We start from the raw sequence: 14,082 nt of genomic DNA on the forward strand, positions 1-14,082 counted from the left end.
AGATTTCCTATGTTTTTGACGCTATTCTTCACAAATTACCAAGAATGAATCACCTGAGATAACTTTTTAATTTTAAAACAGGGGCTATGTTACAGTTACTGTTTAGTCCTGGATCCCTAAATGCCTCCAGGCCTAACTGCCATTCTACCTCCCTGTTTTCCAAAATCAATGAAAATGGGCCTCGCCTAGGTTTTATTGGTACATGATCGATAGCCATGAATTGGAAACTGTGACCAGGGTTTAAACCTATGCTTCGCCAGGGCATTGTCACACTTGCTGTTTTTTATGGCATAAAGATGTTCATATATTCGGTCCCTTACACGGCGGTCCGTTTTACCAATATAAAACGCGTCACAACAATTACACATGGCGGTGTAGATAATAGATTTACTCTCACAATTTAACGTAAAACGTATCCGGTACTTCCTGTCCCTGATCATGAATGTTTCACCTGTTCTCACCTCATGACAATACCTACAAAAACCACATTTAAACATCCCGTTTCGCTTATAAAAAGAGTTTGGGGATATCTCTCTTTGTAGTAGTTCCTTCAAGTTATTTGATCTCTTAAATATGAATCTTGGTTTACTACCTAATTTATCAGCCAAGTATGAGTTTGTAGATATCAAATGCCAATTTTTATGTATGATGGCCAGGATTCCCTTAGAGTTCCTACTGAATGTGGTAATAAAACTCAGAGAGTAGTCTATTTCTTCACCCACTTGTACAGTAGTCCCTACCTCGTTACAGTCTAAGTCACTTCCCATTAATATTCCATTAATAGATGAGTCACTGATTATAGACCTACATTGTAATAATAGAGGTTTGTAAAAGCCACTAATCCTTTTTCTAGTGACCTCCCCTATCAGATCACATAACATTTGATCGGGGTAACCCCGGTTACTGAACATTGTTCTTAACAGTTCACATTCCTTATCGAAATCTGCCATGGTACTACACATTCTTCCAGCCCTCACCAATTGCCCTTTGACAATGGATCTTTTCTGTTTGTGTGGGTGGAAACTGGAAAAATGTAGAAATGCATTACAGTATGTGTGTTTTCTAAACACTGTTGATGTTAAACATTGACCTATAAGGTCCTTTTCTAGTTTAACGTCAAGGTAATCAATTACCCTAGTTGAAAATTTTGATGTGAATCTTAAGAACTCAGTAGTTGAGTTCATAATGTCCACAAAGGCTGTACCATCCAGTTCAGTACCCCTGAACATAATAAAAATATCGTCCAGGAATCGCGTATAGTAAATGACAGGTTCCATTAGGCCTGGGATCTTCTTTAAGATATTGGCTTCCCAATATCCCATAACATAATTGGCTACCCCACCCCCACATGGGGAGCCCATCGCCACACCACATTTTTGAAGAAAGAAGTCGCCATTGAACATGAAATAGTTAGAGGTTAAAACAATATCTAACAATTCTGTTACAAGGTCGACTTCTAGTCTGGAAGCACCAAAATCTGCAAGCATAGACCCTGTCCATTCGACCGCCTCCTGGTGTGGAATGGAGGTATAGAGGTCAATGACATCAATCCTGTGTAGCTGCTCTATCATTTTTCTTTTCAAATTCCATCTTTAAATTACTTGCATTACTATACACAAATCTTGGTTTATCCCCCATTATACTTAAGATGTTCGTGTCCACCCTAAAAATATTCCAGTGTCTTTCCATAATTGCCTTAATGTCATTAGAGTTGTGTCCATGTTGAAGGATACATGCCCCTCTATATTCATTCTCTGCAACCAAATTTGTCTTGGTCTGACCTGTGATGACCTCCTCATTAATGCCTAAAATGGCCTGATATCTGGTGTTTCTATTGCTCTTAACATACTGTTTTAATTCAGTAATCAAACTGTCAGGGTACCCCCTCCCTCTAAACATATTTCCTATCAGATTTAGTTCAATTTCCAAATCTGTTGTCTCAGAGGTCATTCTTGCCGCTCTTATAAATTGACCTTTTACTATACTTTTCTTCTGTTTGTATGAGTGGCAGCTGTTGTAGTGTAGATATGAGTTGCTGAATGTCTCCTTTCTGTGTATTTTGGATGTGAATCTCTTGTTCCTTATATTTATCTCAGTGTCAAGGTATGATATAGATTTTTTGCTTGTATTGGTTGTAAATTGCAGGTACTCACACCTGCTATTTAGATATTCTATAAAATCTAATAATTTTTCAACACCCCCACTCCAGATCAGGAACAAGTCGTCCAAAAATCTGGTGTATAGATCTATATATTTCCACCAGTCACTGTTAAATATATGTTCTTTCTCCCAGTCAAGCAAGAATAAATTGGCAAATATGGGCGCCCCATCACTACCTTTGCATTGTCTGTAATACTCCCCTTCAAAATATACATAATTGTATTTTAATACAATATCTACAAATTCCATGATTAGATCTTTCTTGGCATGGTCCATAACTCTTAAATCATCAATACTACTACTGAATCTACATAGGCCCTCCTCGATAGGTATGCTGGAGAACAAATCTACCACGTCAATAGTCACCATAATGATGTCTAATTTACACAAATTAGGTGTCAATCTTCTCAAAAATCCCAAGAGTCTTTTAGTAGATGCTGGACCTTGTCATAGCTAGGTTTTAACCATTTGTCAACTACCTTCCCAAATGCAAAGGTTTTAGATTTGTTCCCTGATATAATTGGACGGAAAGGGGGATCTAGAACATTTTTATGCACTTTAGGAATGCCTACTATAGTGGCAATAATGGGGTCTATAACTTTTAAATACTTGTACAAGTCTATTTCAATTCTTTCCTCAATAAACAAGTCCTCAAGGATTAAGTCTATTTTATGATAGCCAATATTGACTTCATTAATAGAAGAAATGTCGTAGTTCCCTGAATTAATTAATAACATGTTGATCTTATTAGTGTACTCAGTGGTGTTGTACAAAACTGTTCCACCCCCCTTGTCAGGCTGCATAATTCTTAATTGGTTGTTGTTCCTCAACTCATTCAGTAAATTATGCTTAATGTCAGGGGGGGCAACTTAAAGAAAAAAATAGGTGAGAGAGAGGTATGGTGGCAAATTAAATTAAACGCCACTGTCTCTCCCGGTCTAAATGACTATATATCCATAAAACCCATGTTGGATGACAGGAGAATTTAGTGCATCCAGTTAGATGATGCCTTCCCCCTGCATTTTGCATTATTGCATTATTTCAGTAACACAACTACATTACTTGGGGTTATTACAGTTTTATTTCCATCGCATTGTGCCAAATATCCTTTCAAATGCTTAGTAGATTTGTCTCCAAACATCTACCATGCCATTAGAATTACAATTACAGTTAAGTACATGCATAAAAACATTTTAAATAGTTTAATGTATCCACATACATTGGTCCGTGTACTGAGGTAGCAGGTTAAGGGTTAAAACATATTAGATAATTGAATCTAATTATTCCATTAGATGAATGTGTGAGAGTATATAAGCTTCATTTTGTAATTATAAAGTGTTCTGATGAAGTCTATTACTTATAGATGAAAGCGCTCAACTTGTTTTTTAACTGATTTTTATTAAAAAGTTTCTTCTGCTACCTGGTGGACTGGTGAACGTTTTTACAGCGATACATAGCAGTTATCATCTGTTCTGCTTACTGCCTTACTGGAACTGTAATATTTGCTTTGGAATTTTGTGTGGCGGTTCCTGGTTTCGTTTTTGCTTATTATCTAGTCTGTTATACGTTGGCAGTATGGACTCTATGGACGAATTGCCATCTCTTTTCTCACCCAGGAGGGATGAGATATACAAGTTACAGTCCGAAATGGCAATCGTCAAAGGAGAACTAACACGGTTGATTGAATTGCTCACTCAAGGTGAGCCTCCCTACGGTGCTGGTCACATCATGACATCATCGCGCGCCTTAAGGAAAGAGGAGAAGCGCGCGAATCCAGGGGAAGCCAAGGCTAATGGTCATGATGGAGACAGGTCCCGACGAGCCTCTAATGGATCCAGAGACAAGTTTCTCAATGGTATCGACAACAACGCCAGTCGAGGAACCTTAGGATCGGAGGTCATTTTCCAAGACTTGGGAGCCAAACCGAAACGGATGGTGCCAAAGAGAACGTATGCCATGGCTTCAAGCGGAGCCATTACAGGTACTGTAAATCATATCAATGGCTCTAAACGCAAATTAGGGAGAGATATACATAATTATTTATCTAAAGAGGTGGATTTTAACAACAAAAACTACCATTACAAGGACAAATCAAACGGAAGTTCGGATGCAACTTTAAAGGAATGTATTACTAACTTTGGCAGTAAACTAAAGGTCTTAAAAAGCATTCAACTAGATAATAGTTACCTCAAACAATGTATGGACACTCATATAGTCCCGATGGGACTTCGTTTTTTTAAAGTTCCTATTGGTGTCGATTTAAATGATGAAAACATTGACGAATGTAACAGTATGTTCAATAATTTTGGTATGGAGTTTATGAAATTCATTATTTCCAGTAATGATAAAAAAATATGTAAACTTCTAACCGAAGTGGAAGCTCTAAATGAAAAAATTATTAACGATGCACTGTTTGATGAATTGGAAACTTTATATAACAGTCAGTTTGAATGGGTGAAAAAATAATTGACAAGCAATTTGATAGGAAATGCAGGAAAATGCGGAGAGATAGGGACCAATATGCCAAAAAAGAAGCTTACAAGTGGGAACACAGGAATGTTAAAGCTTCTTTCAACAATCACAGGACTGTCAGGAATGGGTACAAGCCACATGAGGGAGAACACTATGGAAAACAACCTGTTACTCACAAATATACACGTATTAACACCAAACCCAATAGCCATCCAATTAGGAATGAAAAGTTTTTTAGAGGATGGAGACAGACTGTGGGAACAAAGAGAATGGAAGGACAACAGCACCCACATGGGGAGGGAACAAAAGGAAAGGCATCAGTATGTCAATTCAAGGCATATGGGAAGGAAATTGGACAGAACATTTTAAAACACAATGATGTACATTATAGTATGGGGGAATACAATATTTTCAACTACACTAACACTGTTATCAACAAAGAACATTTTGAATTGTTTGCAAAAGGGTTGAAGTTTATTCCATACAAGAAATTTAATGTGGTCAGCAGTATCATTGATTTCAAAAAATATATCAGGAAACTGAATTTAGAATTGTTATACAGGAATAAGACCTCAATAAATAGTGAATTTAGGGTGAGAAGTACCTATACACCACCCCTTAACAACTTACTAGCTATTTATGAAAAGCTTGTAATTGATGAGATGTATAAGTATTTCAACACTTGTTCTAAGAACAAAATTCATTACAATCTCACTTATGAGCAGCATAATTTACTGAATGAGTTGAGGAACAACAACCAATTAAGAATTATGCAGCCTGACAAGGGGGGTGGAACAGTTTTGTACAACACCACTGAGTACACTAATAAGATCAACATGTTATTAATTAATTCAGGGAACTACGACATTTCTTCTATTAATGAAGTCAATATTGGCTATCATAAAATAGACTTAATCCTTGAGGACTTGTTTATTGAGGAAAGAATCGAAATAGATTTGTATAAGTATTTAAAAGTTACAGACCCCATTATTGCCACCATAGTAGGCATTCCTAAAGTGCATAAAAATGTTCTAGATCCCCCTTTCCGTCCAATTATATCAGGGAACAAATCTAAAACCTTTGCATTTGGGAAGGTGGTTGACAAATGGTTAAAACCTAGCTATGACAAGGTCCAGCATCTACTAAAAGACTCTTGGGATTTTTTGAGAAGATTGACACCCAATTTGTGTAAAGTAGACATCATTATGGTGACTATTGACGTGGTAGATTTGTTCTCCAGCATACCTATCGAGGAGGGCCTATGTAGATTCAGTAGTAGTATTGATGATTTAAGAGTTGTGGACCATGCCAAGAAAGATCTAATCATGGAATTTGTAGATATTGTATTAAAATACAATTATGTATATTTTGAAGGGGAGTATTACAGACAATGCAAAGGGGTAGCGATGGGGGCGGCGTGCGCCCCCATATTTGCCAATTTATTCTTGCTTGACTGGGAGAAAGAACATATATTCAACAGTGACTGGTGGAAATACATAGATCTATACACCAGATTCTTGGACGACTTGTTCCTGATCTGGAGTGGGGGTGTTGAAAAACTATTAGATTTTATAGAATATCTAAATAGCAGGTGTGAGTACCTGCAATTTACAACTAATACAAGTACAAAATCTATATCATACCTTGACACTGAGATAAATATAAGGAACAAGAGATTCACATCCAAAATACACAGAAAGGAGACATTCAGCAACTCATATCTACACTACAACAGCTGCCACTCATACAAACAGAAGAAAAGTATAGTAAAAGGTCAATTTATAAGAGCGGCTAGAATGACCTCTGAGACATCAGATTTGGAAATTGAACTAAATCTGATAGGAAATATGTTCAGAGGGAGGGGGTACCCTGACAGTTTGATTATTGAATTAAAACAGTATGTTAAGAGCAATAGAAACACCAGATATCAGGCCATTTTAGGCACAAACGAGGAGGTCCTTACAGGTCAAACCAAGGTGAATCTGGTTGCAGAGAATGAATATAGAGGGGCATGTATCCTTCAATATGGACACAACTCTAATGACATTAAGGCAATTATGGAAAGACACTGGAATATTTTTAGGGTGGATACGAACATCTTAAGTATAATGGGGGATAAACCAAGATTTGTGTATAGTAATGCAAGTAATTTAAAGATGGAATTTGAAAAGAAAAATGATAGAGCAGCTACACAGGATGGTACAAAAGGTACAACGAAGTGTGGCAACTGTAACCAGTGCACATATATTGATCATAGAGCCTCACTAATTTTACAGGATTCAAATTCCACAATCATAAAATTTAGGAAAGGAAATTGCAGAACATCTGGTTTAGTGTATTTGGCAACTTGCACGAAATGCAATTGTTACTATGTAGGCAAAACGGAGAGTTGTCTCCGTAAAAGGATTTATGATCACTACTATTGCATTAGAAAGGGAGACGAAAAAAATGCATTATGCAAACATTTGAGGAACAGTAAGACTTGTGACAAGTTCTTATTTGGAATTTTAGAAATTGTACATGTTAATGTTAGGGGGGGCAACTTAAGGAAAAAAATAGGTGAGAGAGAGGTATGGTGGCAAATTAAATTAAACGCCACTGTCTCTCCCGGTCTAAATGACTATATATCCATAAAACCCATGTTGGATGACAAGAGAATTTAGTGCATCCAGTTAGATGCTGCCATCCCCCTGCATTTTGCATCATTGCATTATTTCAGTAATACAACTACATTGATTGTGGTTATTACAGTTATATTTCCATCGCATTGTGCCAAATATCCTTTCAAATGCTCAGCAGACTTGTCTCTAAACACCTATCATGCCGTTAGAATTACAATTACAGTTATGTATCTGCATAATAACATTTTAAATAGTTTTATGTATCCACACACATTGGTCCGTATACTGAGGTAGCAGGTTAAGGGTTAAAATATTTTAGATAATTGAATCTAATTATTCCATTAGATGAATGTGTAAGAGTATATAAGCTTCATTTTGTAATTATAAAGTGTTCTGATGAAGTCTATTACTTATAGATGAAAGCGCTCAACTTGTTTTTTAACTGATTTTTATTAAAAAGTTTCTTCTGCTACCTGGTGGACTGGTGAACGTTTTTACAGCGATACATAGCAGTTATCATCTGTTCTGCTTACTGCCTTACTGGAACTGTTATATTTGCTTTGGAATACTGTGTGGCGGTTCCTGTTTTCGTTTTTGCTTATTATATACTAGATGGTGTTACATTGCTTAACACATGGCAATCATGCCTCAGGTGGTGCTGCAGGGCTGCCTCTGTCGGATGCACATACTACACTCCCTGTACATGTCTGAGAGCAGGTTCTGTCATGTTAGGCGTCCCTGTTACTATATGAGTGAGTCAGAGAGGGGTATGTGCTATGCGTTGCCTCTTTGCCAAGGCCAGGGCATACTGGGCATGCCTCCTTCTGCCTACTGGGGCAGGCTCAGGTTGTTCCTCCTCTGAGTCACGCTCTGCCTGTGATGGCCTTGGCAATGGTGGGGGGCTGTTTGTCCCGGCCCTATGCTAGTCCTGCTGCAGATGTTTTTGCAGAATCATATTATGTAGCATAGCACATACCATGACAATTTGGGTACATGTAGTTGGTGAGTACTGCAAGGCTCCACCAGATGTGTCTAGGCACTGGAACCATGACTTGAGCAGCCCAAACACACGCTCTATTACATTTCGTGTTTGTGCGTGTGCCTCATTATGGCGTTCTTGTTCAGGTGTGTGTGCGTTTCTGATGGGTGTCATCAGCCACGGCTCCAGTGCATATCCAGCATCCCCCACTAGGTGACCATGTGGGATGTCCCCATTGGCAAATGTCTGGTACAGCTGCGTTAAATGCCAGATATGGGAATCATGGTAGCTCCCAGGGCAGCCAACACACACATTCATTATTATGCCCTGGGCATCACACATGACCTGGCAGTTGATGGAGGGGAAGCCCTTGCGGTTAATGTAGGCCCTACCCCGCTCACTGGCTGGTGCTTTGATGCATATGTGCGTGCAGTCTATTGCACCCACTACCTCAGGGTATTCCGCTATTTGATGGAAGAGACGCATATTGCTGGCTAATACCTCACGGGAATTGGGGAAATATACATGCTCACCGACATGTGCTGACATGGCATCCAGGAACTTGTACAGTACCCTGGAGGCTGATGCCTGTGATATCCCCATCATATCACCAGTTGGTCTCTGGAAGGTACCTGTTGCTAGTATTCTTAGGCCAACACATACCTTGGTTTCCACTGGGATGGGTTCCCCTCTGTTGGTTCTGTGTGTGAGGCGTGGCCTGCACAGCTCAACAATTTGCTGCAGGAGGTCTCTGTCCACTCTATAGCGCTCCACTATCTCCAGCACATGTAACCCCTGGTAGGTGACCCTGGGCCTGTACACTCTTCTCCGTCTCCTCACTGTGGGTTGTCTGGCAGCATTTGCATTGTCACCACCCTCAGCAAGTCTCCTATGTCTCCTTATAACAGCTATGGCAGCCCCTAGCATGTTTGGTCTGAGTGCAGCTTTTTCAGTTTTCACTTCTACTAGCTTACTCCTGTCTTGCAGTGTCTCTTGAGAGAAACATACTGCAATTCTGTTTGCAGTGTTTTAAGTGCTGGGCTGGGCTAGTATTCTGCCTGTGTGATTGCCTGCTTCTAATTGTTTTCACCTGCTAGCTCTACCAGTATTCCCTGCTAGCTTCCTACTATTTCTTTTGCTTCCTTTTTCCTCCCTGTTTCCTCAGGGGGGAGCAGTGCGCATACCAGCAAAAACACGCTCACAGTGGCTACCATGCATGCACACATGCTTACACGGACTAGAATCTGCTTATTCGGGTTAAAACGCGCGCACACCAGCACAAACAGGTTAATGGATCTTTACACAAGCTCCTACATGCTTACTCTGCCTTACATGCCCGCACTCTGTCTTACTCGTGCCTCCCAGCACGCACACGCGCGCATGCACGCACAACAAGAAACTTTGGTGTTGGTCACAGTGTACACCTTCCATTTCTTGACTTTCCCATGCTTATCTGTTGACACTCCTCTTTTTATGCTGTGTGATTGATATCTTTCACATACCACTTTGCTCCAATGAGCTTGATTTCTTCCTGACATTCCCCCCTGTGATGTCACCTATCTCCTACTCTGTTACTCCCCCTTATCTAACTCTTACACTACACGGAATGTGCTCATTTGCTTTGTGACAGTGTGATTCACTATCCTACCACTCATTTACATAGGATTGCCTATTAATGCTTAGTTACTTGTCTTATACTCAACTTCCCCCCTTAGCAACCACTAGACGGTGGCCATATTGTTTTCGGTCTGCTAGTCCCTGCATTGCAGATCCATGCATTACATAAAACCCACATTTGTGGGTTTCAAACCTTTATTTTTATGTCTTATTTAGCGCAGCCCGTTTGCGCGGGGCTGCGCTGCGTTTAAACATCGCCGATCACCGAAAAAAAAATTATTTTATTTCATGTTTGCATCGGGTTCCCGTGCCAATGGCCACATATTTGGCCATTGGCATGCTGACTGCAACATATGCACACTTTATTTGGAGCTGTCATGGCTCCATTGTGTTATTTGCAGTAACATACTCAGTTGTCAACTGAGTACATTTCTGCACCTAACACGACTCTTACATGGGCTGGTTTCAGCTTCGTGGATCGCTAATCTACCTCATTTGCATGCCTTTCGGCTGCAAGTGAGGTGATTAGCATATCCACACCCTGCCCATGTAAGAGTCATTTTAGCTGGTCTCTTACACGGGATTTTGGGCTGTTCCTGGATCGCGATGGCTGCATGGAGTCTTACACGACTCTTAGACTCCGTGCAAGCCATCGTGAATCCTGCCCATTGTTTTAGCTTTCTGCTTAATTCATTTTTAACACCTGTATTAAATTATCATGTAAGATCTAAGAACACATACATTAATAGAGAAAAAAATAAACTATATTAACTAATTTATTTACATACATCATATGTTATATATTTCTTTCTTTATAACAATTGTCATTCAGTCCAATATTATATAAATTGCTCAGTTCCTGCCTTCTCTTAAACCTCAGTTTTCATGCTCCTGAACATTATTATCCAAGTATTATTCCCAGAAATGCTATTTATTGCCATGTAATTTGCTCATTCCCTTGTTTCAATACTTCATTTCAGGTCTTTTATCTCTTTTACAATATTCAGTACTGTAAATATAGTTGTAGATTTTTATTTCCATTTTCTAGTAATTGCTTTTTTTGGCAGCCAGTAGAATTAAACTTAATAAGACCTTAGTATAGGGCAATAGTAAGGCAATCTTGTGTCCCAGATAAAATAATTATTTCTTTAGTTCCAGTTATTTGGTCCCCCAATATTTCTGAAAGAGTACACAGTAGGGAATTTTTAAAATCTGCCAACTTATCACACTGCAGAAAATATGTTTCCAGCTGCCTTTTTCTGCCGCATCACACCTTCACCATTTGCTATTTACGTTAGGAAAAATTATTTGAAGTCTGATCGGAGTATATAATAAAAATACCTAGGAAAATGCTTCCGTACAAAAAGCCTAAACTTTCTGGACTTTGTTGCATACTTGGAAGCCATAATGTCTTTCCATTGTTCTCTTGTAAATTGCTTTTCCATTATTTTCTAAACTCCTCTTATTGATTCTTATAGTTATCATGTAAGATATTATATGATCAACCAATTAACCCTTTTTTCAGCAGCTTCCATTCGAGATTCAACTAAAAACTCTACCAGAACAGGTTTTCACTTAGGACTCCCCTATCCCTTCCTCTTAGCCTATACTCTGATATCAATACTGGTAATGGAATGCAGTCTCTAACCTACAATCCAAATTTCTTCTTGACCTAATCCCACCCTGTTATATTTCCCTCACTAGTTATTTGCTCCCAGTACCTTGGTTCCTTTGCCAGTTTTCTCCAGTAAATTCCAGCCACCTCTTGTTTAATTTCTGTACCCCTACTTGCAGTCATCCCTACCTGCAAAATCTCATTTCTCCATTCCTGTGTTGGTTTAGTTCTTTGAATACTTTCTGCAGCTTTATGAATTTAATATTATTTATAGTTATTATTATTCTCCTTAAGGATCTGCATCCAAAATCCTAATTTCTCCCTATTTCTTGAACTCCCCTCCCTCACTTCATCATCATCCCTTTCAACTTTGATTACGTCCTTTTGCATGTGTTATGTATAGCAGTCTTAACTCTGTAGCTCTGAAATATCTCTTCAAATCAGGTAATCCCAAACCACCTTGTTCTGTTATGAGGCTCAATTTATCCCACTTAGCTCTTGCCTTCTTTCCCTCTTCCCCTCCCAGATAAATTCCTTCAAATCTTTATTACTTTTCGTCCACAGCGTCTGCTCTGGATGATAGAAATATGCTTGACCTGTATATAAAACTGCTTTCTATTTGATTCTTGAACTAAGAAGTTGAATGAAGGAAGGATCGCAGACAGTGGACTGCAATCTATATTCTGACAGCTGTAAACTGAGAAGGCACATTCCTGTATGGCAGTTAATTTATGTATTTATTCATTCACTTGATCACAGTCAAACTTCTACTATGTAGTCACAGTCATATAAGTGGCTGTAATTAATGGTGGTCACACCTGTGTGTGTGCTATATATGTATGTGTCAGGGGCACAGATTTGCTCAAATGTCTCTGAATTCACAGAATGTGTCTGGTTTTCCTTCATATTTTGGTCTGTTCCTTTAACATATATGGTTGCTTCAGAAAAGGGATAGTAACGCAAAGTTATTATTCTAGCAATTTCTAACTATATAGCAGAAATATCTATTCCTGATTTTGGCCCTTGACCCCCTCATTAGTTTACAGCTTTCTTCTTAATCCTTGGGTTTAATGGTTAAATGGTATGTGTGTGTGTGTGTGTGTGTGTGTGTGTGTGTGTGTGTGTGTGTGTGTGTGTGTGTGTGTGTGTGTGTGCGTGTGTGCGTGTGTGTGTGTGTGTGTGTGTGTGTATGTGTGTGTGTGAAGGGGTAGTGGCTTGAACAATGTATTCTGACATCAGTGAGCCAAGAAGATGCATTCCTATGTGGTAGTTATTTCATAGGTTCATAGTTCATAGGTTGGTACTAGGCTATTGGCCCTAGAGCCTATATAAGCCTAGCCATAACAATTCCCTGGCTATTTCTTCCCAGAATATTTATTTCCCTGGTCCCTTGTCTATCAGGGTGACTGATGTGATCCCTAGGGTGAATTTCCTATCTCCCATCCAATCACCAAGGTTCCTTTTGAAAAGGGCCAAAGAAGTACTCAGCTTGACATGTATGGGCAGTCTATTCCAGAGTATGGGGTGTCTCTGGGTCAGGAACCCATCCCTCCAGCATGTTTTATTCATTGCGATGACCAGGTTTATATCCCTGGAGTATGTGGCTCTGAGAGATTGGGATTTCTTTAAGTGTAGTATGTCCAACAGCTCGGGGTTTGACATGGCCTTGTATGTTAAGTAGAGATCACCTCTGAGTAGGGGATATGCAACAGAGTATAGCTGGAGTTTTTTTAAACGGTCAGCATAGGGCATCTGCTTTGGGCCTGTGATTCTTTTAGTGAGGTATTTCTGTGGCCTTTCCAGTTGCTGCAGATGTCTTGTGAGGTACATCCCAAATGGGGCATTGTACTCTATAATAGGTCTAATAAGGGATGAGTACAGTGGGACAATGACCTCCTTTTTTCTGGATGAAAAGCCCTTACTGATAAGGTGTGCCACATAGAAGGATTTCCTGACTGTTGTGTTGATGTGGTTATCGAAGGTGAGCCCACTGTCCACCTGCGTCCCTAAGTCCCTTATCACACTTTCACTGTTTAGTGTACTGCCACTTATGTGGTAATTCATGGGTACATGTTTTTTCCCAAAGGGGATAACTATACATTTCTTGGCATTTAGCTTGAGCCCATGGCTCTGGCACCAAGCATCTGTTTCTGTAAGACCCTTTTGTTGAATAGCCACATCATTTGGGATTCAGTAATGGCTACCAGTTTGCAGTCATCTGCGAACTTTGTTAGCCAGAGTCCCTTAGTGCTGGCCTGTACTTCAGAGAAGTAGATGCCAAACAAGAGTGGTCCCAGGACTGAACCCTGAGGTACTCCACTTGTCACTTGTCTGGAGCTGGATTTTGAATTGGCTACTTTTACAGTGTGGGTTCTGTCAGTAAGCCAGTTGGCAACCCATTGAGTGATGTAGGGATTAATGCCCAGCTTAGTAAGTTTATCTATGATTCCAAAGTGGAGGGATGGTGTCGAAGGCCTTGGCGAGGTCCAGATAGGCTGTGTGGACCGCCTTACCCTCGTTGTGCATTTATTCATTCATTTGATCACAAACTGTCGAGGTTTGCAGTCATAGTCACCTGAGTGACTGTAATTAATGTATGCATATGTGTGTGAAAGTGT

The sequence above is a fragment of the Protopterus annectens genome, chromosome 5.part0, assembly GCF_019279795.1.
Source record: "Protopterus annectens isolate FY-2018-M chromosome 5.part0, PAN1.0, whole genome shotgun sequence".
Lineage (NCBI taxonomy): Eukaryota > Metazoa > Chordata > Ceratodontiformes > Protopteridae > Protopterus > Protopterus annectens.